The sequence below is a fragment of the Gallus gallus genome, chromosome Z (genome assembly GCF_016699485.2).
Source record: "Gallus gallus isolate bGalGal1 chromosome Z, bGalGal1.mat.broiler.GRCg7b, whole genome shotgun sequence".
In the NCBI taxonomy this organism is placed as follows: Eukaryota; Metazoa; Chordata; class Aves; order Galliformes; family Phasianidae; genus Gallus; species Gallus gallus.
The window spans coordinates 80,645,487-80,670,661 of record NC_052572.1 but is presented as its reverse complement, the minus strand read 5'-3'; the positions used below and the strand labels follow the sequence as shown (position 1 = coordinate 80,670,661).

The 25,175-nt window shown below is 50.9% G+C and overlaps 1 long non-coding RNA gene across 1 annotated transcript; it reads left to right on the top strand.

Moving 5' to 3' along the window:
• The first annotated feature begins 1,807 nt into the window (after positions 1–1,807).
• Positions 1,808–2,306, top strand: LOC121108408. Its single transcript, XR_005842911.1, has 3 exons — positions 1,808–1,955; positions 2,056–2,156; positions 2,248–2,306. It is a non-coding gene; the product is annotated as an uncharacterized LOC121108408 (long non-coding RNA).
• Positions 2,307–25,175: the final 22,869 nt, after the last annotated feature.

Sequence of the window (25,175 nt, the reverse complement as noted above, 5' to 3'; positions counted from 1 at the left end):
CACGCTGGTGCTGGATCAACGCCTTGACTGCCTTCTGAGTCTTCATTCCCAGGGATTGGGATGGATGCAAGCAACAGCAAGGCAGCTCATGTTGCAAGGCTATGGCTGTGGGCTGTGCGTGCAGCAGAGCTGCGGGTTTGTTCCCATTTTGTCTGGCTGTGGGATGCCTGCAGCGAGAGCTGTGCTCCCGTAGTGTATGGTAGCAAAGAATCTCCAGCATCCGGGATGCTGCTCATGATCATGCCCAGCTTGCTGGCTGTGGCTTTGTGATGCTTTTGAGTGAGGGCTTTTGGATGCTCTTGGATGCCTCGGCTGGTCCCCGCCAGCTCTCTCGTCTCTCCCGCCGTGTCCATTCGTGGCTCCCAGCTACGAGCTGGCCCTGCAGAGCATCTGCAGCCCTGTCAGCATCAGCATCCAGCAGCGGCAGGAGGAGCTCCCCGTGAGCAGCATCTGCCCGTCCCTCCCCCGGCTCTCATTGGTCAGCAGGCAGCTCTGTCCGTCCCCCGGTGCTCTCATTGGTCAGCGGCAGCTCTGTCCCTCCCCCGTTGTCTCATTGGTCAGCGGACAGCTCTGTCCATCCCCCGGGCTCTCATTGGTCAGCGGCAGCTTCACCGGCTTCCCATTGGCTGAGCTGCCGTGCGCGGGAGCGGCCGTTGGTAGCCGGCAGTGTCAGGCGCGGCTGTCGTCAGCGAAGCGCCGCACCGGGCAGCCCGGGCCGCCCCGCAGGAGAGCGCGGCGTCAGCCGGCGCTGTCCGGGCAGCAGCCGAGCCGGAAGCCGCGGCACAACGGGAGCGAGTGCTGAGGACAGCTCCGCCGGAGGTGTGCGGGAGAACGGGAGCGGGAGAGGGGGAGAGGAGCCCTGCGCGGCCCCCCAAGCACACTGCCCTCCCCTCCCCCGTGGAACTCCCGTGGGGTTGGCTGTGGGATGTGGCTTGGGGATGGGTGGTGGGATTGGGACGGATGGAGGCCTCGGGTCCCCCAGCGCCACAGTGCTGCTGCCAGCATCTGAACCATGCCACCCCCCCGCCCCCAACCCCTCCAGCGCTGCTCCCCGGTGCCCCCAGACCCATTTCAGCCCCCCAGAAGCGGGGCTAAGGCGGGCCTGTGGCTACTGGGGGCTGTGGGGAGGCTATAGGGGGATATGGGGCTGCTGTAGGGGGCTGTGCAGGGACTGTTAAGGCGTATGGGGTCTGTAAGGAGCTAAGGGGGACTCTAGGGGGGATCTGGGGCTGTGGTGAGCCATCGGAGGATTTGTGGCTATAGGTGGCTGTGGGGATGTTCTGGGCGGGGGGGTATATAGTCAGGCTGCCCAGGGAGGTTGTGGATTGTCCTTCTCTGGAGATACTCCAAACCCAGCTGGATGCCTACAGTACAGCCTGCTGCATGGAGCCTTTTTTGCGGGGGGAAGGGTTGGACTCAGTGATCTCCAGAGGTCCCTTCCAGCCACTACAGTTTTGTGATTCTGTGATTGCAATCGTTGCTTCTTGCAGCAGTAGAGTGTTTCAGAAGAGAGAAAAAGATGGCGGCCGTGAACTGGACTTTCTATGGATGGTAAAGCTGTGCTGAGAACTGGGCTGACTATTGCAGCTGAAAATGCGTGCCAAGTGTGCAGATGCAGAGGAATAACGTTTCCCTGTAGGTGGAGCTTGTGTAAGGTAGGTGTCCTTGCTAGGTGAGCTTCTGCTTTAAAGCATCAAGTAGTAATTTTAAAAGCAAGGTTGCCAGTTCTTTTTTTCCCCAAGTGATTTTTTAGCCGGGAGAGATTGGAGGTGCTGTTTGGTGATGGAAGACGGAGAGAGGAAAAGCAAGTAAAAGGCATGCTGTGCATAGCCACCACATGCCATGGGCACCGTTGTCGTTCTGCACAAAGGAGGAGCAGCTCAGCAAGCTTGGCCTGGGCCGTGGGAGGGAGCATACAGACATCTGGACCAAGCGGAAACGAGTTAGTTCTTGAGGTTGGTTGTTTTCTGCTGTTTGTGCCACGTCCTGTTGCTCAGTGGTAGATCTGTTCATGTTCAGTGCTGGTAGGAATGTCCCCGAGCATTTTTGTTTCAGCTGTCGCAACGCTTTGTTCCCTTGCTGCTGGGCTGGGGCGTTGAAGAATGATGCAGGTGCTGGTGCCCAGTCAGGCTTTGGGGCTGAGTCTGCAGAGCAGGGTATGTGTGTGGCCGGACTGAGGCTTGTGGGGGAGCAGGCCAGGTGGAATCCAGTACTTTGCTCTTGTTCTCAGTGTTTGTTTTTGCTCAGAAGGGCAGGTGGTGAACCTCATGAAGCAATGCCTGCAGACGGGGTTTGCGGAGCAAGAGGTCCTGCAGGCCTTGTGTGACAGCCATGGAGCTGTAGTGAGGCTGCGTCAGTGTAAAAGAGCAGAAATCCCCGGAGGTGTGAAGGTGAGCTGCGGGCTCCAGTAGTGCAGGAGGGGATGTACGTGCTCAGGGTTTGGCTGCTTCTGCGTGTGTTAAGTGAGTGCGATAGCACTGCTTGGTTCATTTGAGTGTATGGAACAAGTGTGATATCCTTTGTGCTGGAGTCGTGTGGAAGGAGTCCTATGTGTTTGCGACCTGACTTGAAGCCAGCGGGCATCACGGAGGAGTAGGGGAAGGGGATGAGGCGAGGCAAGCTGGGGTAAGAGGATGAGGCGTAGGAACAGGAACCTGTTTGGCCGATCTGATGTGCTGCCATTCTCTTTTTGGTTTAGGAATCTCTGTTTGCTTTTTAATGAAGAACAATCTCATTGTTCATCTTGTGAGCGAATTCATTCCGGCCTGTTAGTTGGTGTTGTTCTCTCCGTGGAGCTGCAAGTGAAATGGATACTTCTGGTGTGATGTGCGGCCCCCTCCCGCCTTCTCAGATCAACCGAGTTGGCAAGGCCTGGCTCTTGGTTGGTGAGCTGTGCCCAAGGTTAGGGAGGTTTCTCTTCTGGGCTTGACGTGCAGCAATCAGACCGATATAGCCGGTAAGGATATAGAAGCAGGCATGTGTTTCTTGGTGACGCGCGTACTCCCTGGTGCAAGGGGGATCGCTCCACCTAACTTGCACACTGTCAGGAGAAATGGTGCTATAGATGTAGGTAGGTCGGACTAATAGCTAATCAGTAGTTGACAGGAATTCGGAGACATATTCATTCCATTCCAGAGAGCCCATTAGCATGCAGTCCCTCTCCTCCTTGCGCGTGCGTAGAAGGTCGTGATGATGAAGGCTTGTAGTTTTCCTCGCGAAGGTTCGTAGTCTTCCTCACTGCACACTTGTGACCCCGAAGGTGGGGCATCCCCCGAACCGGTTTCAGCTTGCCCTGTAGACATCTAATCAGCTCCCTGCCATGTGTTTTCGAGCTGCTCTCAAGTCCTTATCTCGATGGCCTTCATCCTCCCTGTTCTTCCTAACCTAGTGTCTGTGAAAGTGCTTGGAATCCCTTGTTTTCTAGCACTCTCTACCTAAACTCCCTCTGTTTGCCTCTTATTTCTACTTTGTGCAGCTACTTTCCCTTTTCTTGCTGTGAGGCCCTTCTCTCTCTAACTGCAGGCTCCTGTTCTCACTCTTCAGTTCCCCCCTTTTCTATAGTCTAGCAGGGCTTCTACCTGCTAGATCATTTTTATTCTGTTCTACGTGTCCCCCAATTTTTTGTCCCGAACTGGGGCTCTCCTATTCAATGGCAAATCACCTTAGGCTTCCTTTGGCCAAACCAGGCAGAAGAGGCATCCTTCACATCCAGAAGGCAAACTCCACCTACTCATTCCCTAACTTAGTTACTCAAGTGTATGGATCATATGGATTCATCGGCAAGATTGGAGTATTGTATTTGGATTCACATTCAATTAGTAATCCGAAATCCAAAACTTATCTATGGTTTCTTTTCTCCTTCAAGCAAACTCCTTCAAACTTAGGTCCTTTTTGTGACTTGTCTTCTATCCCAAACTTACACTTTCCATGCTCTAGCCAATCTGGAATGGTCCAATGTAGTGCCACTATCCCATAAACAGGCACTTTTCCCTCCCCTCTAGGGAAGGCAGTGCATATCCAACAAGATTTGTTGAGAGCCTGGCCAATTTTATCAGTTATTTTTAAGTAGCTATTCACTTGCCAAGCTATGACTACTGCTCCAATCATACTGATTATTATCAAAATCTTATACATGCTTTTGGATCCTGATTTTCAGTGGTCCTCTCTCTTGTGCTGTTTGCTGTGGTCCTGGTGCTTTCTTCAGGCAGGTATGACGTATCCACAGTGTAAGTCCCTCTACCTTGGCCGTGGTGTGGGTGGTCAGGAGAAGTTGGTAGGGTCCTTCCCACTTTGGTTCCAGAGTTGAATCTGAGAGAGAGGTTTAACATAAACATATTCGCCTGGCAATACATCATGCACTGGACCATCTGGGCCTCATGCCCTGGCACCGAATACTGCTTGTTCAATTTTCTTTAATTGCTTTGCCAAGCTGACCATATATTCACTCAACACCTTATCCCCCACCTGTATAGAGATTTCCTTTTGTACAGTATAAGGTCAGCCCATAAAGAATCTCATGTGGGCTTAATCCTTCCTTGCTTTGGGGTTTAGTCCAGAATTCTCAGAAGTGCCAAAGGTCAGTACCTGACAGCCAGGGAATCCCAGCCTCTTGGCCAAGTTTTCCTATCTGTAATTTGATCAGGTGATTCATTTTTTTCCACCTGTCCGCATGACTGCCGTACTATAAGGTGTGTAATTGCCAATCAATTCCCAGTAATGTGCTTATTTTGTTGGACCACCTTGGCAAAAATGTGGGCCTCGATCTGCTGAGATTGCTCAGGAACCCCGAACCTTGGAATTAACAGCATGTAACAGCATTTTCGTTAGCTTCCGCAGCCTTAGGAGTCCTCCAGGGAAATACCTCTGGCCATCCCCAAAAGCTATCAGTTAGTGCCAACATCCAGCGATCCTGCCCTTTTCTTGGGGGTTTCAGGAAGTCACTTTGTCACTGTTGCCCTGGAAGGTTATCTTTCCCAATAGGCCCACTTGAACCCATTTCCTGGTACTAGGATCTGTACTTTGTAATGTCCGTTTGCCCAATACATTTTCTTATCCTCCCTTAGAACCAATTTCTATAAAATACCAAAGGGCAAAACAACATGTTCCATCTGTCAGCCTGCTCTCTTCCTTCTAAATCATTAATTAGATTGCTATCCACTTTAAAACATTTTACAGGTTTTGACTCAGGTTCAGCAATTTTCAGTTGACGGTCTGGAATTAAAGCCCTCTTCAACGACCTGTTCTGCCCCCTGATCCACCATCTTCTCTCCACTTTCCGGTACGGTGTTCCCTTTCTGATGTCCTTGACAATGGATGATAGCCACGCTCTTTGTTGATTTACATCAGGCTGTTTTTTCCTTGTGTGTGAGCAATCCTTGCTCTCTTCAGCTGGTCCTATGAGCATGTAGCATCCCATCTCCACAATTAGCATCTGTGCGTCTATGTCAGGCTCTTGTCAAGGCACTTATTTCAGGCTTCCTAGAGACAGTCCCCCCAGGTCATGGTTGTGTTTCGGTGACCTTGTCAGTAGCAGTTCCTGCATATCCTGCCTTACGGTTTCCTTGTCTCACCAACCTGCTTGCATCAGTAAGCCAGGTGTCTTCTGCATCTTCTAAGGATTCATCTTTCAGGGTCCGACTGGCAAAGGTCCATAGCCGCAGTTGTTTCAAAGCAGTCATGAAATACTGGTTCTCCAGGAGTTCCGCTAAGGAGAGATGCTGGGTTGACAATATGAGTTGCAGTTATTTCTGCATCATCCTGCTGTACCAGGATGGCCTGGTATTTCAGGACCCTCTGGGGGTGAGAGCCAGTGCCCCCCTTTTACCTCCAATACAGTAGACACTGCATCAGATATTAAAACTGTTATTCTTTGGCCTAGCGTAAATTTACCAGGTTCTTGAATCTTGAGCACTGGTGCAGCCACCGCCCTCAAGCACTCTGGCCATCTCTTACTGAGTTCCTGAAGGGGCTTTACCACCAGTCCGTAGCCGTGTATCCACGGTTGGCACCCTGCTGTCATTCCTGAGAATGTACGGAGTTCCTCGGCACTTTGTGGCTCAGGGCTTTGGCAGATGGCTTTTTTCCTGGCAGTCCTTGAGGTTCCAAGTCCAGCTGTAATCTCCTATCCCAGATAGGTCCCTTGCCGTTGAGTTCTGGGGGCCTTCTGTTGAGAAAGTCAATCATCATTGAAACCAAGAAATTCAGCACATTCGCAGTCCATTGCACACAGCCCTCTGTTTCTGTGGCATCCACATGCTGCAGTCAAGTTCCACCGTGGGATGGAGGAACCCAAATCTCAGGCTCCCGAGTTGAGCAGTTCTCCAAAATCCTTGGGCTGTTCTCACAGCCCTGGCTAACACTGTCCAGGTGAACGGAGTCTTTTTTGTCCCGGACTGGGGCTCTCCTATTCAATGGCAAATCACCTTAGGCTTCCTTTGGCCAAACCAGTCAGAAAAGGCATCCTTCACATGCAGAAGGCAAACTCCACCTACTCATTCCCTAACTTAGTTACTAAAGTGTATGGATTTGCCGCCACAGAGTGAATACATTCAACAATTCTATTACTTGCCCTCCAATCTTGTACTAAACTATAGCACTTGCTATCCAAGTTTTCATCTGCAAGATTGGACTATTGAATTTGGATTAACATTCAATTAGTAATCCGAAATCCGCAAGTTATCTATGGTTTCTTTTCTCCTTCTCCAGTTGCATATCCTCAAAGGGCACTGCTTAACCCTGAGTGGGCTAGCCGTAGCTCTTGCTTTGAAACTTAGGGCTGCATTTTGGCTCTACCAGGCATCCCTGATAGCCACACGGCTAAGCATACCTTAGTGAAGATTTCTGTAACTTCTTTAGGGAAGTTTCTGTTGCTCTTCCCTTGCGTCCGACTTGCAGGTCCCCTTCCCCAGGCAATCCTGTGAGGCCCTTCTCAGAGTCTCTAACTGCATGGGTCCCGTTCTCACTCTTCAGGCTTTGAGACATGCCTTCCAGTTGCACGTTGTGTTCTTTGTGTTGTGTTGACCTCTTGAGCTCCAGTGCTAAGGGAGGATCCGAGTGGTAGCGCAGAAGGAAATGGTTTAGAGTGGAAGTGCACTGCAAAGGGCCGGAGGCAGCAGGAGCAGGGAAGTGATCATCGCACTGTACTGTACTGTACTTCAGCCACTGGTGAGTCCTCTCCTTGAGTAGTGTGTTCGTTCTGGGCCCCTGTCTAGAAGGTGGGACCCTGAAAGCCTGCTGCAGTGTGTCCAGAGAAGCGCAATGAAGCTGTGAGGGGTCTAGAGCTCAAGTGTGATGGGGAGCGGCTGAGGGAAGTGTGATTCCTTAGTGTGGAGAAAAGGAGGCACAGGGAAGACCTTCTCCCTCTGTCCAGTTACGTGACGGACAAGAGGTTATGTGGAGGTGGGTGTTGTTCCTCTTCTCGCATGGAACTAGTGCTTAGGACTAGAGGGAATGGCCTCAGGTTGCATGAGGGGAGATTGAGGTTGGATGTGAAGAAGAACTTCTCCCAGTGGGTGTTCAGCCGCTGGAGCGGGCTGCCCAGTGAGGTGATAGAGTTACTGTCCCTGCGGGTGTTCAAGGGACATTAGATGTTGCACTGAGGGATGTGGCTTAGTGGGAAGGAAATATTGGTGGTAGGTGGGTGTTTGGACTGGCTGATCTCAGAGGTCTTTTCCTACCTTGCTGATGCTGTGACTGTAGGAAAGGCATCTGCTGGGTGAGTGCTTTGCTGGGTGAGCATCACCCTGCTGGAAAGCAGGCAGCTGTTGTCTTTGCAGACAGCCAGCTCCACGGGGATTGGAAGCCTTTGGAACTGGAACCTTGTCTTTCCCGTCTCATGCCCAACAACTCATGCTGTTTGAAAGCAGCACCTTAGAGGCAACCTTGATTTCTCCAGCCTTCTCCGAGCTTTCCTAGAATCCTAGAATCGCTAAGGTTGGAAAAGACCCACAGGATCATCCAGTCCAACCGTTCGCCCTTCACCAATTGGTTCCCCCTAAACCATGTCCCTCAACACAACATCCAAACGCTCGTTGAACACCACCAGGTTTGATGACTCCACCACCTCTCTGGAATGGCAGCCCATTCCAGGGCCGGGCCACCGTTTCAGACAAGTAGAATTTCCTAACGTCCAGCCTGAATCTTCCCTGACGCAGCTTGAGGCCATTCCCTCTAGTCCTATCACTAGTCACCCGAGAGAAGAGGCTGGCCCCCAGCTCACTACAGCCTCCCTTCAGGTAGTTATGGAGAGCAATAAGGTCTCTCCTGAGCCTCCTCTTCTCCAGACTGAGCAATCCCAGCTCCTTCAGTCACTCCTCATAAGGCCTGTGCTCCAGAGCCCTCACCAGCTTTGTTGCCCTACTCTGGACACGCTCCAGGGCCTCGATGTCTTTCTTAGAGTGAGGGGCCCAAAACTGGGCACAGTACTCGAGGTGCGGCCTCACCAGTGCTGAGTACAGGGGGACAATTACTTCCCTATTTCTGCTGGCCACACTATTTCTGATACAAGCCCGGATGCCATTGGCCTTTTTGGCCACCTGGGCCACACTGCTGGCAGTGTTCAGTCTAGCATCAATCAACGCCTTCAGGTCCATTTTCCTCTCCACAGTCTTCCAGCCACTCTGCCCCAAGCCTGTAGCGGTGCCTGGGGTTCTTGTGGCCAAAGTGCACTCTTTGTGCCACGAGAGCTCTCCCGCTTCTCCCTGTGATGTGAGACTGTATGGAAGGCCCTGCGGATGTCTGGGTAGGTGATGGCAGTTGCTCTTCCTTTCCCCACTTTCCCCCAGTGCTGGACATAGTGGGGAACGGGAGTGGGGGGACATCCCAGCAGTGGGTTCCTACCTCAGCCAAACTGAAGGGCTGTTCTGATGCGTGTATTTGAAGTGGAGTGAATCTGATGCCGATGAGAGAAATGAGGGGCCTGTGGGAAAAAAAGGAGCGTGCTGCATTTTGTGGTGCAAGATGTTCTGGGAACTGCTGCTAACAATGCCCGGAGGCTTCCTTTTTGATGGGGAGAGGCTTAGCAAGGACTTCTTCTATGAAAGGGGTTCATCATCTATTTCCTTTTCATTGACCTTTCATACTGCTTGAGAAATTAATGTTTCTTGCTGTAGAGAATACGGCATGCACCCTGCATTTGTATCTGCACAAAGAATCTTCTAAGCATCTCTGTACGTGTTTCTTTTTGGCACTCAGATGGAGCTGTGTGGAAGACAGACTTGAATGTCACGCTGACAGCAGCAGTAGAGAGGCAAATTTCATAGGGTTGCATGCTTTTTATTTTTTTTCCTTTTGTTTCAGTGATAACCATGGAAGCACGGAAGCGTTACCCAGACAGAGTGAGCATTTGTCACCTGGGCTTTCTACAGATGCCATAGGCAGTGGAAGTCAGCATCGCAAGCATCCGTGAGAGCCCTGCAAAAGACCTGGTGAGAGTTACCCTGGCGGCCTCCTTTGGCAACCTCAGGTCTCTGTAAGCTCTCAAGCTGTGTCGTAAGTCCTCCCGTGGTGCTGACTCAGCTCTCCCTGTCTTTGGTGTAGGAGAGCTGGTCTTGAGCTCCTTCCTGTTTCCTGCCTATCATCTGCTCCCTGCTTTGCCCATGGCCCAAGTGAGCCTTTTATTCCTCGCCCCCAGATTTGCACGTGTGGATAAGAGCATCTTGATTTCTGTGTTTGGCTGAGCGGGTAGAGCAGGGCAAGGGGGCTGATTTGGATGTGCTGCTTTCCCAATACAGTGCTGTTTGCGTGGCAGTGCTTCTGCATTGCAAATTGTGTCAGATGTCAATGCATTCCTTGGAATCTGTTCAGTTGACTTGTGCAGGTTACATTCTGGAGCTGAACCCTTCCTGGCCGCTTGTGTGCATAGCCATGGCCTTTGCTTCTTTCTTGCCTTTTTTCTTGGTTGCGTTTGGCACTGTGCAAGCCGTGAATTGCCAGGGAAGAGCTGGAAGTGCTCTGGAGTTGTGGGGGACAAAGTGCCAAGAAGCAGTGTGCAGCTTCAAAGCCCCAAAGTTTGGAGAGATGAGAGAGGCGCTGCCTGGTGCAGGACATGATGCGCTCTGCAAGGCGCTTTCCATGAAGACCTCAGATCTGCGCTCAAACTGCATCCAAGGAATGGATGTTTCACGCTGTCTTGTGAAGCTCAGGCACTGGGGGCAGCTTCCCCCAAAGAAAAGGAGGAGGAAATGAGGTCGTCATGGAAGCCTAAAGGCAAAAATGCACTCGGGAAAGAAACTGGCGAAGCAGTCTAGTAGTAGTACTATGTATTTCTCTTCCTTTATTTCCATCCAGGTGCAAGAGATGGCTGCTCTAAGCCGCCCTTGGATGCCGAGAAGGACCCTAGTGTGGATTTGCCATAGGCCCAGCAAGAGGCTCAACAGGACCAAGCGCCGGGTCCTGCAACTTTGGTCCCGACAAGCCCATGCCAGCTTCTCCAGGATTAGGCTGAGATTCCAACCACGCACTGATTTCTCGAACGCTGGGGTGCCCTTTTGGAATCCTGTGGTCTTGTGACGTGGTCTTGCCTCCCCACCTTGTCCGTCCATGGTGGAGCAGCCGGGTGGCCCTTAGTGATGTCATAAGCGGCTAGAATGAGGGGAGGAGCAGCGCGTGCTGCTTCCCTTCATTGGAGCGCTTGAGCTCGGCGTGAGTACGTGGCTTGTTGCACTTGTGCACTTGATTGAGTCCCTTTGTCTTCATCCCGTCTTGCGCAGCGCCTTGTAGGTAAGCTGAGAGGGTGCGGGATAGACGGGTGGGCAGCGAGGGCTTGAGAAGTGCTGGCTGGCAGAGCTCCTAGGATCATATTGCTTAGGCTGGACCGTCAGAGCCATTTTCCCCCAGGCCATCACTTCCAAAGCCATCCATCAAGGTGGCATTTGTCCCACAGTTCTTCCCTGGTTCTTCCCTTTGCTCAATTGTGCAAGGCTCACTGACCTGCTCTTTCTCCCTCCCCTCCCCACCCTCCGCCTGCTCCATTGGTGCAGCTTTTGCTCGCGGAAGATCAGAGCAAAGTGACAAGGAACGGCTGCGGGTTCGAGGATCTTCTTCTCCCTTGTTCTGATCTCTTGCCAGGTACGTGCCATGTTTTGTATTGCCACATGGTTCAGCAGCCCGTGTTTAGTCACACCGTGTGTAGTAACACAGCCTTGTCCAGCTTGGATGTGACACTGGAAAAAACGTGTGGGTTTTCTCCACTTCCCCTCCAGCTCAGCCCTCGGCAGGGTGCTGTCTGTAGTGCTGGGAGTAGCTAGTGTGAAGGAAGGCAATCCCTTAGGCAAAGAGCCCTAGCCGCAGTTTGTGCAGAGCTGCAGAACATGAGCCAGGGGCAGAAGCGAGCATGCTTTGGCTGTGTGAGTGTGCCCGACAGCTGTAGGGAGCACAGCGGGCATGCAGGCAGAGGAAATGCGTGGGCAAGGCTGCGGCCGGCGCTGGTGGTGAGGCTGCTGCTGGGAGCCGGGGGCTGGGGAGCAGCTCCAGCCCCAGCAGTGACACCTCTCCCTGGCCTGCTACTGCGCTTCTCAGCGTGGCTGCGGGCAAATGCATCTGCTGCTTTGTGCCAGAGTCCCCATCTGCTAGCAGAGGGACAGCGACTTGGTCCAATGCTGCGTATTGCAAACGGCTGTCCCGTTTGAGTAGACTGCACAGAGTGGTTGTTTCTAGAACACCTGCCTCCGCCAGTGGGCAACTGAGAGTAGATCTGAAGAAGACTCTCAATCAGTGCTGTGTGAACACAGGAAATGTGATTCTTTTCTGTTGCAGCTTGTCGCGCCTGCTGTGATGGGCATCGCGAGCAGCGAGATCAGCCGTGGGCCTGACCGGGCGTTGATGGAGGTACAGTGTGAAGCTCTGCTTGGTCTCTGTTCCCTGACTTGAGCCAGCAGTGTGAGCCACCGGTGTGCTCTCCTGCTTTTCAAGAGAGAGAGCATCCTTCCGGATCTCTTGGTGTCACTGAAGAGCTGCCTTAAAAGCTTCATTGCCTTGCTAGTGGCATCAAGGATGGCACCCTGAAATCCTCTTTGTTTGTCCTCAGCTCCTCACCATGGCCTGTGCTCTCTGTTTCAGCCTGAGAACCAGGGGAAGCCCTTGCTGGTCCAGGAGGAGCCATCTCTTAATATTCCGGCTATTGCTGCCGGCCATGTTATTAAGAGCTACGTTGCCCAGGCAGCGGATGAGCTCTCCTTGGAGGTAAGCAGTTAAAGAAGGCGTTCCTTGTTGTCACGGCCAGAGGAGTATACCGTGTGAATTGCGTCAGGAATATTCTCAGACACCTTCAGAATGCCTTGTGAGGTGAAGCTCAGAAGATGCAGGTCCAGATAGGACTTGCACTGGGTTGGATGCAGGAAGGAGTTCAGCCATGTCTAAAAGATGGTTTCATTTGGCATGCTTGCACTGTATTCTGTGTGGTGTGTAAGGCAGTGGCTCTTGTACCTCCAAGCCCAGCTTTCCCACGGGAAATGCCTGAAGAGCTGCCCCGGTGCAATTGCTCTCAAGCTGTGCGCTCTTTGGCAGTGCAGAAGAAGGGTGCCATTTCAGCTGTGCTTTCCTCCCAGCTGCGCTGACGCTGGGAGTGATGTTGCAATCTCTTGCAGGTGGGAGACCTGGTGTGCGTTCTTGATATGCCAGCAAAGGAGCAGAGCCCCTGGTGGAGAGGCAAGCATGGCTTTCAGGTAGGCACGAGCTTCAGACTCCTGGGCGCAATTGCAGTCAAGTCAGGAACGTCAGCTTTGAGCTGCTCGGCCTCCACAGGGTGGCTTCTGGACGTCAACAGCTTCCCTGTGTCGCTGTCAGAGGCCTTTCCCTTTGGCTCTGGGCTTGGGTGGGAAACTGTCTCCTCATGTGACTTAGAAGCAAGAGCCTCTCGTGCTCAATAGGCAGTCAGGAGTTGACCATCTCTGTCCATTGTACAAGCACGGGGGACAGAGCCATCTTCTCTGGAACCAATTATTGCTTTTGTAGGTCTTCTGGCTGCAAATGTTGAATGAGGGTTACTTTTCTGCAGGCCATTCTTTCTTGGTTGAACAGTTGAGGCCTGAGAAATGCTGCATTCAGTATTCCATCTCTCTTCTTGATCTTGTTCCAGGTTGGATTTTTCCCTGGTGAGTGCGTGGAGCTCATCAACGGAAAAATTCCTGAGGCCCTCATCAATTCAGCGCCAAAGCCAGGTACGGATGTTACATGTGATGGCGCAAGGAAATCAAATGGAGTCTTTTTCTGGGTGTGTTCTGTGTTGAATACCTCCTTTATCCATCCCACGTTCTCCTCTGTGTTGATGATCCTTCCTGCATCCCACGGGGCGTAGGGCTGCTGTTTTGTAGGCAGTGAGAATGAGGGCTTGGCAAACGATAGGATCCTTGTAGAATGGCTTGGGATGGAAGGGACCTCAAGGATCATCAAGCTCCAACCCCCGTGCCTCAGGCAGGGCTGCCAACCTCCACTTCGAATGCCAGACTAGACCAGGCTGCCCAGGGCCCCATCCAACCTGGCCTTGGACTCCTCCAGGGACGGGGACAATCTGTTGTTGTAGGTACTTGTTGGCAATGTTCTTCCCGCTTTTACGTGCTCTGTCGAATGTGTGATGCTCAGCCTGGTCCCACTGAGCCCAACCTGAAATGAACTGGTTTCTTCCTTTTGTTGTGCAGTGCCAAAGAAGCGTGGCAAGCTCCTCAGCTTCCTTCGTTCCTTCGTGAAGGCCCGCCCAGAGGAACCGAAGCAGCGGGAGATGGAGCTGGAGAAGGAGAAGGGAGGGGTGTTTGGCTGTGACCTGGGAGAGCATCTTCTCCACTCTGGCCGTGATGGTAAGGAACAGCCCATTCCTGAGAGCTTCCTCCCTCTGTTGGGCATGTAAAGATGAAAGAAAGGGAGATCGTGTCTAGCAAGGGGCAGGTTGATAGCTGTGGAGAAGCGTGAGGTGGGAGTTATGGCTGAAAGGGAAGCTGAGGCTAATGCTCATAGGAGACCGGCACACTTTTATTTGCTTAAAGCCAAAGGTGTAAGCCAATCCCACGCTAGCCTGAAAACCAAGGAAGCCTTTTGGCCCAAGAGAGTGTAGTGCGTCAGTTTCCTAGCTCTTCTGGACATGAGGTTTCACGCCTCCATTGCGGTGGGAGCTGTGATGGGACTTGTGGCAGTGTCTCTGGCTTCCCCAGAATTACTTTCTGCAGGCTGCTTGGCAGGTCCTGGCATTTCTTGAAAGCCAAGAACACGTCCGTGTCCCAGTTTCCTCCCCGGCTCCTGCCTGTCTGCGCCGTCTGCGACAGCCTTCTTTCTCCTCTACGGAGGAGGCAAGCAGTAGCCCGGCTGGGCTTAGTGGATGGGATGTGACAGGAGCAGCGGCTGAAGCAGGACTTGAATCAGGAGCTCGGCTAAGCACTGGCCCTTGTTCTGTAGTCCCCCAGGTCGTGCAGAGCTGCGCTGAGTTCATTGAGCAGCACGGCGTGGTGCAGGGGATCTACCCGCCTGTCCGGCGTGGCGTCCAAGATCCAGAAGCTGCGGTAAGAGTGCTTCTGGACTGTATGTTGTCTTGCTTTGGAGTTGTTTTCCTCTTTCTCCAAGCCCTCTGTTTTTGTGTCCTTCTCTCCAGCCATGACTTTGAGTTGGAGCAGATTCCGGAGCTCACCGTCCGGGACATTCACAGCGTGAGCTCCCTGTGCAAGATGTACTTCAGGGAGCTCCCGACCCCTCTGCTGCCCGAGCAGCTGCATGGCAAGTTCTCGGTAAGCACAAGGCAATGGCCTTCATGTCCCTCTTCGTGGCCTGTCCCATACACACACACGCCTGCGCACCTTTTTTTGGTCTTTTTTCTGTTGAAGTTGGGGATTTGATGGACATCCAGTGGGTGTCTCTGTACAACAAGCAGCTCCTGCTTCCTGCACACCGCGTGCACCGTAACACCTGGTGTGTGCATCCTGCATTGGAAATGTGGGAGATGGGAGCAGCAGTGCCCTCTGCAGCTCTGAGGCCCTTTTTCTGTTAGCCCCATGCGCTTGACTCGCGTGATGTGTGTCTCATTCTCTTTCTGCTTTCTTCCAGGACGCTGTTTGTGCATCTACAGATGAGGAGCGGTTGGTCAGAATGCAGGAGGTCATCCAGCTGCTGCCCGCGCCTCACTACAGGTCAGAAAACTGCTGCCCTCAGTCTGGGGAGCTCAGCCCTGCTGCATTTCAGAAGGCGATGACGCGATGGCAGGCTTTGTCTCACACTGGCAACGTGATGCCTGTGTGTGTTGAAGTGGTGGATGGCTGCGTGGGGTGAATGGATTGGGTCAGCTCCTGGGCACGGGGGCACGGCTGGTGCAGCTGATGGCTGCGGCTGTGCTGTGCTGGGGCTTGGTGCTGCAGTGTGGCACTTGGGAAAGCTTGATCTACTTGCTATTCCGTAGCAAGAACAAGCAGTGGCGTGAAGTCAGAATTGTTTGGTGAATGTGAGCACGGCGTGCTCAGTGGTGCTGAAGGTTTGGCTCTTGCTTTCCAGGACGCTGGAGTACCTGATCAGACACTTGGCTTGTCTTGCTGGGAGCTGCTCCATTACAAACATGCCCGCTAAGAACTTAGCGATTGTGTGGGCTCCCAACCTCTTCAGGTAAACTTCTTTTTCCATCTCAGCACAAGGCTTAGATCTGTTCTCCCCACGGGCACACTTTGGAGAGGAGGACAATTTGTGCTCTCTTGGTTTTGTCAGATGGGGCTGGTGTGTCCTTGATCACCCGGGAGAATGTCTTCAGTGGCATCAGTGCTTGCCCACTGCACTGGAAGTCTCCAGAGCCCAACTGGACAGCCTTTGGCTGTTTAAATGCCCAAACGTGGGGAAACGATCTCGGGTCAATGACTTCTCCAATCTGCCTTTTCTACAGATCCCAGCAGAACGAGGCTGCCTGCGCCAGCGGAAGAGCTGCCTGCGTGGAACTGCAGAGGCAGTCGGACGTGGTGGAGTTCATCATCAACCACACCGACGTCCTCTTCTGCTCCAGCTCCACGTCAGGCATCGGAGATGGAGCAGGTGAGCGTCTTCCTGCATGAGCTTTGTCTTGATGAGACACCTTGATCAAATGCAGGCCTTCTCCAGGATTGTTGAGATACGCTTTTGCTATCGAGGGGCCAGCAGACTTGCGGGCTTAGATGAGAACATGGCATCCTGTGGATGGATGCGAAGAATATCCAAGCTCAAAGTTGAGCATGAGAAAACCGTCCCTGTCATGGTGATGTTTTGCGTGCAGGTGAAGCTTGATGAAAGGGTTTTGACCTCCTCTTTTTCCAGTGGTTCGGATAAGCAAGGCTGAGAGATGTGCAGCACCTCCCCCAGAAGTGTGATGGCTGTGCCGCTGCTTTCTGATCCTCCCTCTTAGCTGTGGTCTTCCCTTCCAGGGCACAGTTCTCCATCAGGTCCCACGTCTGAGCATGTGTCTTCTCCTGCCACCAAGCTGCTCACCCTGGAGGAGGCACAGGCACAGAGGGGAGGCCACAGCAGCTCTCCCGCTGTGACAGAGAGCAGGGACATGCAAGTGGAAGAAGGCCCCGCAGCTGCGCAGGGGAATTTCCACACAATCATTGACTTTCCGTCTGAAAGGTAAAGAGGACTTTCTTTTCCAGCAGCTTCCTATCAGACTTGGTTGGGTGGGCTTTTGTGGGTTTTTCTCCACTATTGCTAGTGCCACAACTTGCACAAGCTACGTGACGCTAATGGGGCGTGTGGTGGTGTACTGAATGTCCCCTCCCTTTGGACTCTGAGGTTTAACTAACACGCAGTTGCCCGATGGGCTCAGTTTAGCCACCAGAGTGGGCCTATTGCTAATGTATGTGTCAGAGATGCTTTGAACTCCCTCTCTGACTGCACGGTTCCTCAGCAAGCAGTTACACCTCCAGCTCAATCAAAGCCCTCCCTTCGATGCTGTCCTGGACAGCTGTGCAGCCTCTGCTCGCATGCTCTGCATCTGGGTTGACATGGCTGAGGGGAATGTAGCCAGCAAGACTCCAGGGCTGAGCTCTAGGAATGGAACCGTCCTCAACCGTGTGAATCAGAGCGAGCTTCTAAGTTGTGTTTCACCAGAAATCAGGCAGTGCTCGGAACAAGCAAGTGTTGGCAAGAGCTCAGGGCAGCTCTTCCCTCACCCTGCACCATGCACGACTCACACCGCTCCCTCTTTTCTCCCTCCAGACCAAGTCCACCCAGCAGGGTGAAGGAATCCCCAGCATGCAGTTGGTGTTCCTGCTTCAGGCCCAGAAAACCATCCTCTGTGGGCAAACGCCAACTGCAGCGCGATGCCAGGGAGCCCTCGGAAACAGAGGTGGTGGTCCTGGCAGGTAAGGGTGCACATCCAGCTGTCAAAACCCTGCTTGTCAGCGCCATGGAATTCATGCTTGCAGTTGGCATGTTCCTCCTGCTAGCGTTCAAGCCCGTGGCTACCATCTTCGGTTCAGCCCTGTCTTTCTTTCCCAAATCTGGTGTCTCTGGTGAAGTCAAGATGTGGACCTGCCGGAGCACACCCCTCTCGTGCCTTTCCCCGAGTAGTTTTGGAAAGAGACGGGAGATGGGCACCACTGCAGTATGTCTCAGAATGATTCCTTCTGACACTTAGGATGGAAGGAAGAGTACCTTTTTGGCTCCGTGTTGCCTCTGTATCAGCAGGCACACATTTAAAAGAAAGACAAACAACAAAAGCGCAACAGTTCCTTTCGAGACAGTGCTCCTCCTGTTGCTATTGTCCTATTGGCTTTGTCCTGCTGCCACAGCAGAAGCAAATCTCAAGAACCACTCTCATCATTCAGCTTGTGCAAGTTTGCCACTAACTGTTTGCCTGTGTATCTACTCCTTCCTAGGTGAACCGAGCCCTCGTCCACGCAGAAGAGCCAGAGCGTATAGCGATGGTTCACTGTGTGCTTATATCAGTGCAGAGCTGCTAGGAAGCACGAATCGCTGCAGCTCGGATGAAAGCCTTCCGTATAACATCGGTGAGGGAATGAAGGTCTTGATCCAAGTGGAAGCCCTCATCTCTCCCAGCGGTGCAGAAGACGCTGACCTGAGCCTGCCAGAAACAGCGGTCACCGAGCTGGACTGTGACGGGGCGTCACTGCAGTGCAGCCCAGCCCAAGCACAGCCCGAGTGCCCCGACAGCAGCAGCTCCATGCAGGAGCAGGTCAGCGTCAGCCAGGAGGAGCCGAGCCTGGTGGAGGGGGACGTAGAATCAGAGCTCCAGTCCCAGGCACCGGGCAGCAGCATGAGCTCTGAGCCCCTCTCTCCTGAACAAGAAAGGATGAGTCCCCTGTGTACACCGGACTTCTCACCAAAAGGCCCTCCTGGCTGTGAATGAATAAAAGCACGCTGGTGCTGGATCAACGCCTTGACTGCCTTCTGAGTCTTCATTCCCAGGGATTGGGCTGGATGCAAGCAACAGCAAGGCAGCTCATGTTGCAAGGCTATGGCTGTGGGCTGTGCGTGCAGCAGAGCTGCGGGTTTGTTCCCATTTTGTCTGGCTGTGGGATGCCTGCAGCGAGAGCTGTGCTCCCGTAGTGTATGGTAGCAAAGAATCTCCAGCATCCGGGATGCTGCTCATGATCATGCCCAGCTTGCTGGCTGTGGCTTTGTGATGCTTTTGAGTGAGAGCTTTTGGATGCTCCTGGATGCCTCGGCTGGTCCCCGCCAGCTCTCTCGTCTCTCCCGCCGTGTCCATTCCTGGCTCCCAGCTACGAGCTGGCCCTGCAGAGCATCTGCAGCCCTGTCAGCATCAGCATCCAGCAGCGGCAGGAGGAGCTCCCCCTGACCAACGCCAGGCAGTACTGCTCGGTCCTGCAGGTTAGCTGCCATTTCCCTCTGGGTGTCTCTTGCAGAAGACTCATACATCAGAGCGTTTTCCTCATCTGCAGCACGCAAATGCTACAAAAGCAGAAACATCCCAGGAAGCTGTCTATTTGGGAATCTGCATGGACATTCACTGTCTGTGTTTTCTGGTGCTCTGCCATCCTTTTTGTCCTTCTCCTTGCTTGTCCATATGCTGCTCAGGAATGGAAAGCTGCATGTCCCATAATTCCCCAGAACTCAACTTAGGTGACTGGTTACCTGAACAGGTAATGACCGTGTAAACATACAAATCTTTCTCATTGCACAACACGGCAGTGCTGCCAGACTTTGTTATGGCTCTTTAGGGCACCTTGCAGGCTGTGTGACATTTTCCTCTCACCTTTCCCTTTCTTTCCCCAAGGTTTTGCCTTGCTTTGCCCTTTTATTCCTTCTACCTTCCTCTGTGTTGCTCAGGTGTTGCCATTCTTCAAGAGCGTTATCCAGTTGTGTTGCACTGCACCTCTTCATGCCTTGGATCTCTCTCTGGAGCACAAGAGCAGATTGAGGGGGGGAGCTGTCGAGCAGATTGAGGTGGAAGTCAAAGACTCAAATCCAGTGTTGCGAAGCCACTGCAGATGCCAAATCCCTGCACGGGAGACCTGGCTGTGTGCAGGAGTTACTGCAGGATGAGGAGCTGCTATTGGTCTTCAAGCAGGTAGGAGTTTGTTATCCACACATAATACTGTATGTATTTGTTGTTGTTTTAAAATCAGTGCCAGTATGCAGTCTGATCTGTGGTGTTTGAAAAGTGTGGTGTAAGGATTGTCAGCTGAGAACAGCAGCAGAACACGGGGCTGTTGCAGGGGGAAGGCGTGGGGAAGGAAGCGGGGAAAGGAAAGGGAAAGCCTGGAAAAGGAATGGGGAAGGCACGGGGTGAAGGAAGGGGGCAAGACACAGGGGAATGAAGGGGAAAGGACAGAATACCTGTAGAGCAGCCTAAAAAGCAGTAACAAGCTCTGGGAGGACCATGGAGTGCCAGATTCTGTACTGGGTGTTTATTTGTGTACTGGGCAGTTAAATTTGGGTACGTGAATATTTAAAAACAGTGCAACAGATGCTGGCAAAAAGTAATTTTTTTTAAATTTTTATTATTATTATTATTATTTTCTTTTTGTAAAGCTGTTAGCACGGCTTTCCTGAGTTTGGAGGAGTTTCCCTCTGTTTTCTTCGTCTTCACCCCCACCGCCCCCCACTTCTCATTCCGTGTTCTTCCCCCGTCATCGCGACAGAGCACTGACCGCCAGCGATTGCGCCGCGGGCCGCATCGATCCCGTCGAGGTTCTTTCCGCGGTCTCTGCCGCCACCTCGTGGCCAATGCGCGGAACTGCCGCTGTCCGCTGCTCAGTCCTGCAGGCGGCACAACGCGTGCGCGTAGGAATGCGGAAGTGGCTTCGTGACCGCTCTGTGCAGCTCATCCGCCGCTCTCTATTGTGATTAGTCCTCCAGGTCACAGCGAGCATGCGCCCGACGACTCCAAACCAGCAACTGTTGCTCCTAAGCGCTACGCGTGCGGGCGAGCTGCCGGTTCTCGGACCGCCGGCTCAGCGATCTCCTCCTTCTAAACCAGGCTGCCCCTCATCTATTTCCACGGCGGCACCGAACGTACGCGGCCGCCATTCCGCCGATCGGCCACGCGGGGGCGCCAGAGACCGCGGAAACACGTACCATCGTGCAGCTGAAACACAAACATCTGCCGTTCACTTGTGTGAACCTCTGTGTATGTATACTCTTTTGTACAGACTGCTGCTGGCCTGCTTGTGTTCAAAGAATTTCCACTGAAGTGGACTAAATATTTCTGTGGAATTCTATGCTTTTTCTTTTTTTTTGGCCTTGATCACCTGAAAGAAATGGATGAAATGATGCGGGGAGTTCAAGTACAATCAAATGTGAAAGACTATCGAGAGTGGGAGACCTATTTGGAAAGTAACAAGAAGGGGAGGGAGAACACGTCTGGTAGTAATAGCTTGGTGATGTTAAGTTGGTATAAATTAAGTGGGACGCACTGATGTGTGCTGTATTCCTACCCACATCGACTTGGGTAGAATCTATTCAGTGTAACGTCGCTACACTTGCCATATTATGCTCTTTAGGAGCGTGCTGTGTAGAGGAATATGGGTAAAATGTCAGTGGGGGTACCTTCAGAACTACCACTACGTCAGTGACATTTGATGTTTTCCAAAGCATGGATCTTGTCCACACACAGTGCTTCTGTAAATGTTGGTATGGGTAAGTCTTGCAGTTCTTTGCTCTGATGCAGGTGCTATTATTAGCAAGGATTTTGTGCTTTGTTTTAAGGACATAAACACTTTGTTTATGTTTGTTTAATACATAACTGAGCTCGAATCTGCTGTACATGCACTTATTCAGCAACGAGCCGTGTCGGTACTGAAGCGAAGGCAAGATGAGCTGGAAACGGAATCTACTTATATGCAGCACCTGACAAGTTAGTATGAAGTTACCAGTTACTTTCTTACTGAAATCTCATTCTTTAAGTAGAAACATGCAGTTAATTCTTGGATTATGTTTTATTTTCATGTGTAACGTTTTCTCCCTCCCTGCTGTCAGTGGGCATACTGTACTAGATGTCCTAGTTGAAATCCTTACCCAAGTAAGACGCGTAGTATCACTTCTCCGTGGTAGAATAGTGAATATAGCATGACCAAATGCTCGGTCAGTTTTGAATTACTGATCTCAGTGGCTGTCTATCAGTACTTGAAAAGAGAAACTGAGTCAGTTTTCCAGTAGATATTAGGTTGTTTGGGACGCAGGCACTGTAGAACAGGAGGACAAGGAAGGATTGACTGATAACTGGCAGCAGCTTGAGAAGAGTGAGCTCGGGGATGTAGCCCTTTCTGGTTCTAACTGGTGTGCAGGTGGGGTGGGTGCAAAGCATGCAGACTCTGAGTGTGTGTGCACTCTGGGAAGCACAGCTGGAAGTGTCACCAAGAAAGGGAGAGAGATCTGGGGACCCTCCCTGTGCTCACACAGGTGCTCACCTCCCAGTTCAGGCTGTGACCTGGCAATCCCCCTGCACGAGGGAGCAGCCACAGCTGTCCTACAGTTCACTGATAGTAGTGACTGTGCTTTAGACTGGACACTGTGAATTTTTCATCAGGAGGTTTTATTTACTTTGGTTAGTTTCCAAATGAAGAGCAGAAGCAGAATCAGTGTTCTGCATTCACCTCTTTGTCTTGTTCCTGTCTTCTGGTAGCTGGGAATGGCAAACCAAGTAATGATGGATTGGAGAGTGATGAAAAGATGAAGCTTCTGAAAACGTGTGAGCATCGAAGGTACATATAGTTACATCTAACTGTAGTAAGTGTGTATCTGCTTCCTGTTACTTACACAGGGATGAAGGTAAATCTGTGCGGTTACTAAGCGAGGTGATACACACATGTGCAAAAATGCCTTTCCTTTCCAAAGCTCAAGGTACATGGAAACCATCTGTTTGTTAATGGGGGGTTTTCTTCCTGCTGATTGGAATCTGACCTACATCTAACCTACCCTCTGTTATCAGCGTAGGCCAGGTGCTACATTTTGAACGTCGGGGTCTGCTGCTGACCTTAAGTTACTGGGAGCTCTGAAAGTGTTCCAGTTGCATTGGTGCCTTGACTCATCACTGTTTAGGCACAGGTAGGGACTTAAGAGTTTTATTGGTTGAAAAACGACGTAATAAAACTTTGCTTGAAGCAAACTGTTAACCTTTAACGTTAAGTAATGTCAATAATTACATACAAGAGGTATGCTATGCAAATGATAGGTATAAATATAATTTTCTTGTTGATTTTGCATGCTGTTACGATATGTGGTGCCAGGACTAACGTTTCTTAGCCCCAGTGAGACTTGGATGCGGTCACAGTTTCCATGCAAGTTGTTGCATAAGCTACATAGAACTGAGATGATGGACTGTTGAGAGCACAGTAGTTTCTTACAGACTACCTCTGGCAGGGATAGTATGGAGTACCATGTTAGATGTTTGGTGTTTCAGGTGGGGGGAGTTCCTAGTATGAATGTGGTGAAGTGAAGGTCGCTAGAGATGCTTTTAATGTCCTTTGGCAGCTCACAAAGTACCTTACTGTTACAGTCTGTGTCTCTAGGGTTGCATACTTACTTCTGCTTCCTCACTGTGTTTCCTTAGGCTATTGCTCTCACCGGGTGTTCTTAGTATATCACTGAGCTTTCTTTTACGTACGTACATGGTGAATAACTCACCTGAGTTCATTACAGAATGCAGGACTTGCAGGCGGCAGCTGAGAGAGCGTTCACAAACAGCTGGTCACCACGAAGGCATGCCGAGTGATGAAGAACTGGCTCTGACAGAGGTGACTGAATTCCAGAAGAGCAAAGGTTGGTCAGGATATGAGAGCAAAATTCCTCCCGTATTGAGAAGGATTTTCAAGGGAGAGTGAAGAAATACTCCTTTTGAATGGTATATCGTTTATTTTCTACAGCACAAAATTGATGCTTTCAAACAATTTTGACCAATGCCTTAGGAAGAATAGATAAGACTGTAGGCTTCTTTAGTTTAATCAGTTTTTTGTCCAAAGTTGGAATGTATTTCAAATTGAGATTTGAACTGCCTTAGTGAGCAGGTTACGAGGAGCTGGGAGAGGCACGATGCATATTTGCTGAATAACAGAAGGAGGATTTTCCTGTCTGAGCTTTTAAGAGACATACAAAATATGAAATGTAATGGGTATTTAAATCTGTGCAGTTGTTCAAAACCGCAGAAGTCTTTTTGTGGTCTTCTGTATCTCTTTTTTCCTGAAAAATGTTTTGCCAGAGTGCTGGTTTTAAAACCCATTTCAGTGTAAGAGGTGTGAAAGATGGAGCACAAATGCTGTTATCATAAAGATATTTCTTCTGTTCTGTAGGTGCATGAACTGTTCAGCTTATGCCTCAATAAATTCTGTGATTGTTTCTTCTTATTCCTATTGAATATTATCCATAGATAACGTTTTAGAGGAGAGTAAGAAAATCTTTGAAGATGTCCATGCAGATGTTTGTGACATCAGAAAAATCCTGTTGAAATTCCAGGAGCGGAAAGAGAAGTTTCCCGACTCTTACTGCGATGCTTACATCGGTTTTTGCCTGCCTAAGCTTTTAAATCCATTAGTCAGAGTTCAGTTAATAAACTGGAGTCCTCTTGAGGAAGGTGCATCACCAGACTTTATTTTTGTGAAAAATTGTGTGTGTGTGTTCGTGTGTTCTGATATCCTCTGGGCTTCTGGGCAGGCGGTGCTCCGCTACGTTTCTGGTCTGTACTGTCTTTGCAGACTTGTCTATTCTGATGTACTCACCTTTGTTAACTGGCAAGACCTGTGGCTATTTCTGGCATCTCAAAGTATGACAGGACGGGGGCATGCTGCTTGCAGGGAAGACTTCTGTACAGGAGCTTTGCCGTGGGTTATAGAGGCATTCCAGAGCTTGAGGTAAGTGTTGTTAACTAGAAGGAGGACATCTTTTCCTCTTGTCAGGTTGCTTGCATATGAATCACTTGCATCTTTATTAATGTGGGGCTGTTTGCTGACATTTTGACAACCCTACCCTCTGAAATCTAGCTTTACATTCAGTTTTAGCTTGCTGCTTTGGTCCATTCCGTGATTAGAATCCATGTAAAACTGTTAAATGAGAATCTTTTGGTATCATTAGATATATTTTTGCATGGAGCTTTTTCTCTCAATCCTGACAGCTGAACAACCAACGGGAATGATCTTTCAGCAGAATTCTACAGACCTGAAAGAGATGCCCTGGTTCAGAGCTGTAGAAGGATTCAGCGATGCCAAAAAGCCGTCTGAATCAAAAAGAGATGATGATCCTGATGAAGAAGTTTTGCCTAGAGTGATTGAAAAAACTATCCTGCCAAAAATTACAGGTATATTAAGGTTGTCTTGGGAACGTTCACTGCAGCCAGGTAATGAAACCTTAAATAAGTGGTGATGTAAAATTATGTTGATAGTTACAATTACTTGTTAAGGTTACTGCAGATGAAAGGTTTAGCTTTTTGACTGTTTACTTCCTTGAAACTAGAGCAGATAGCCACTTGGATATCGTGAATGAAATAATTCCTATTTTTCAGCATTTGCCAAGAATGTGTGGGATCCTTTATCGACTTCACAGACTGAGAACCTTACACAGCTGTGCCATAACATGTTTAAAAAACAAGTCCTGTCCAGAAGGGAATGCAGTCAGACAAAACAGGTAAAGGCTGTTGTGGTAATGGGGAAGGAAGTTCTTGATGCAGTGTATGCATTCACTGTAAATATTCACTGTAACATACACTTAGCCCAGTTCTGGTTTTATTCTCATGCAAATCTGGGAGTTTATCCAGCATAAAGTAGGTGAAACTA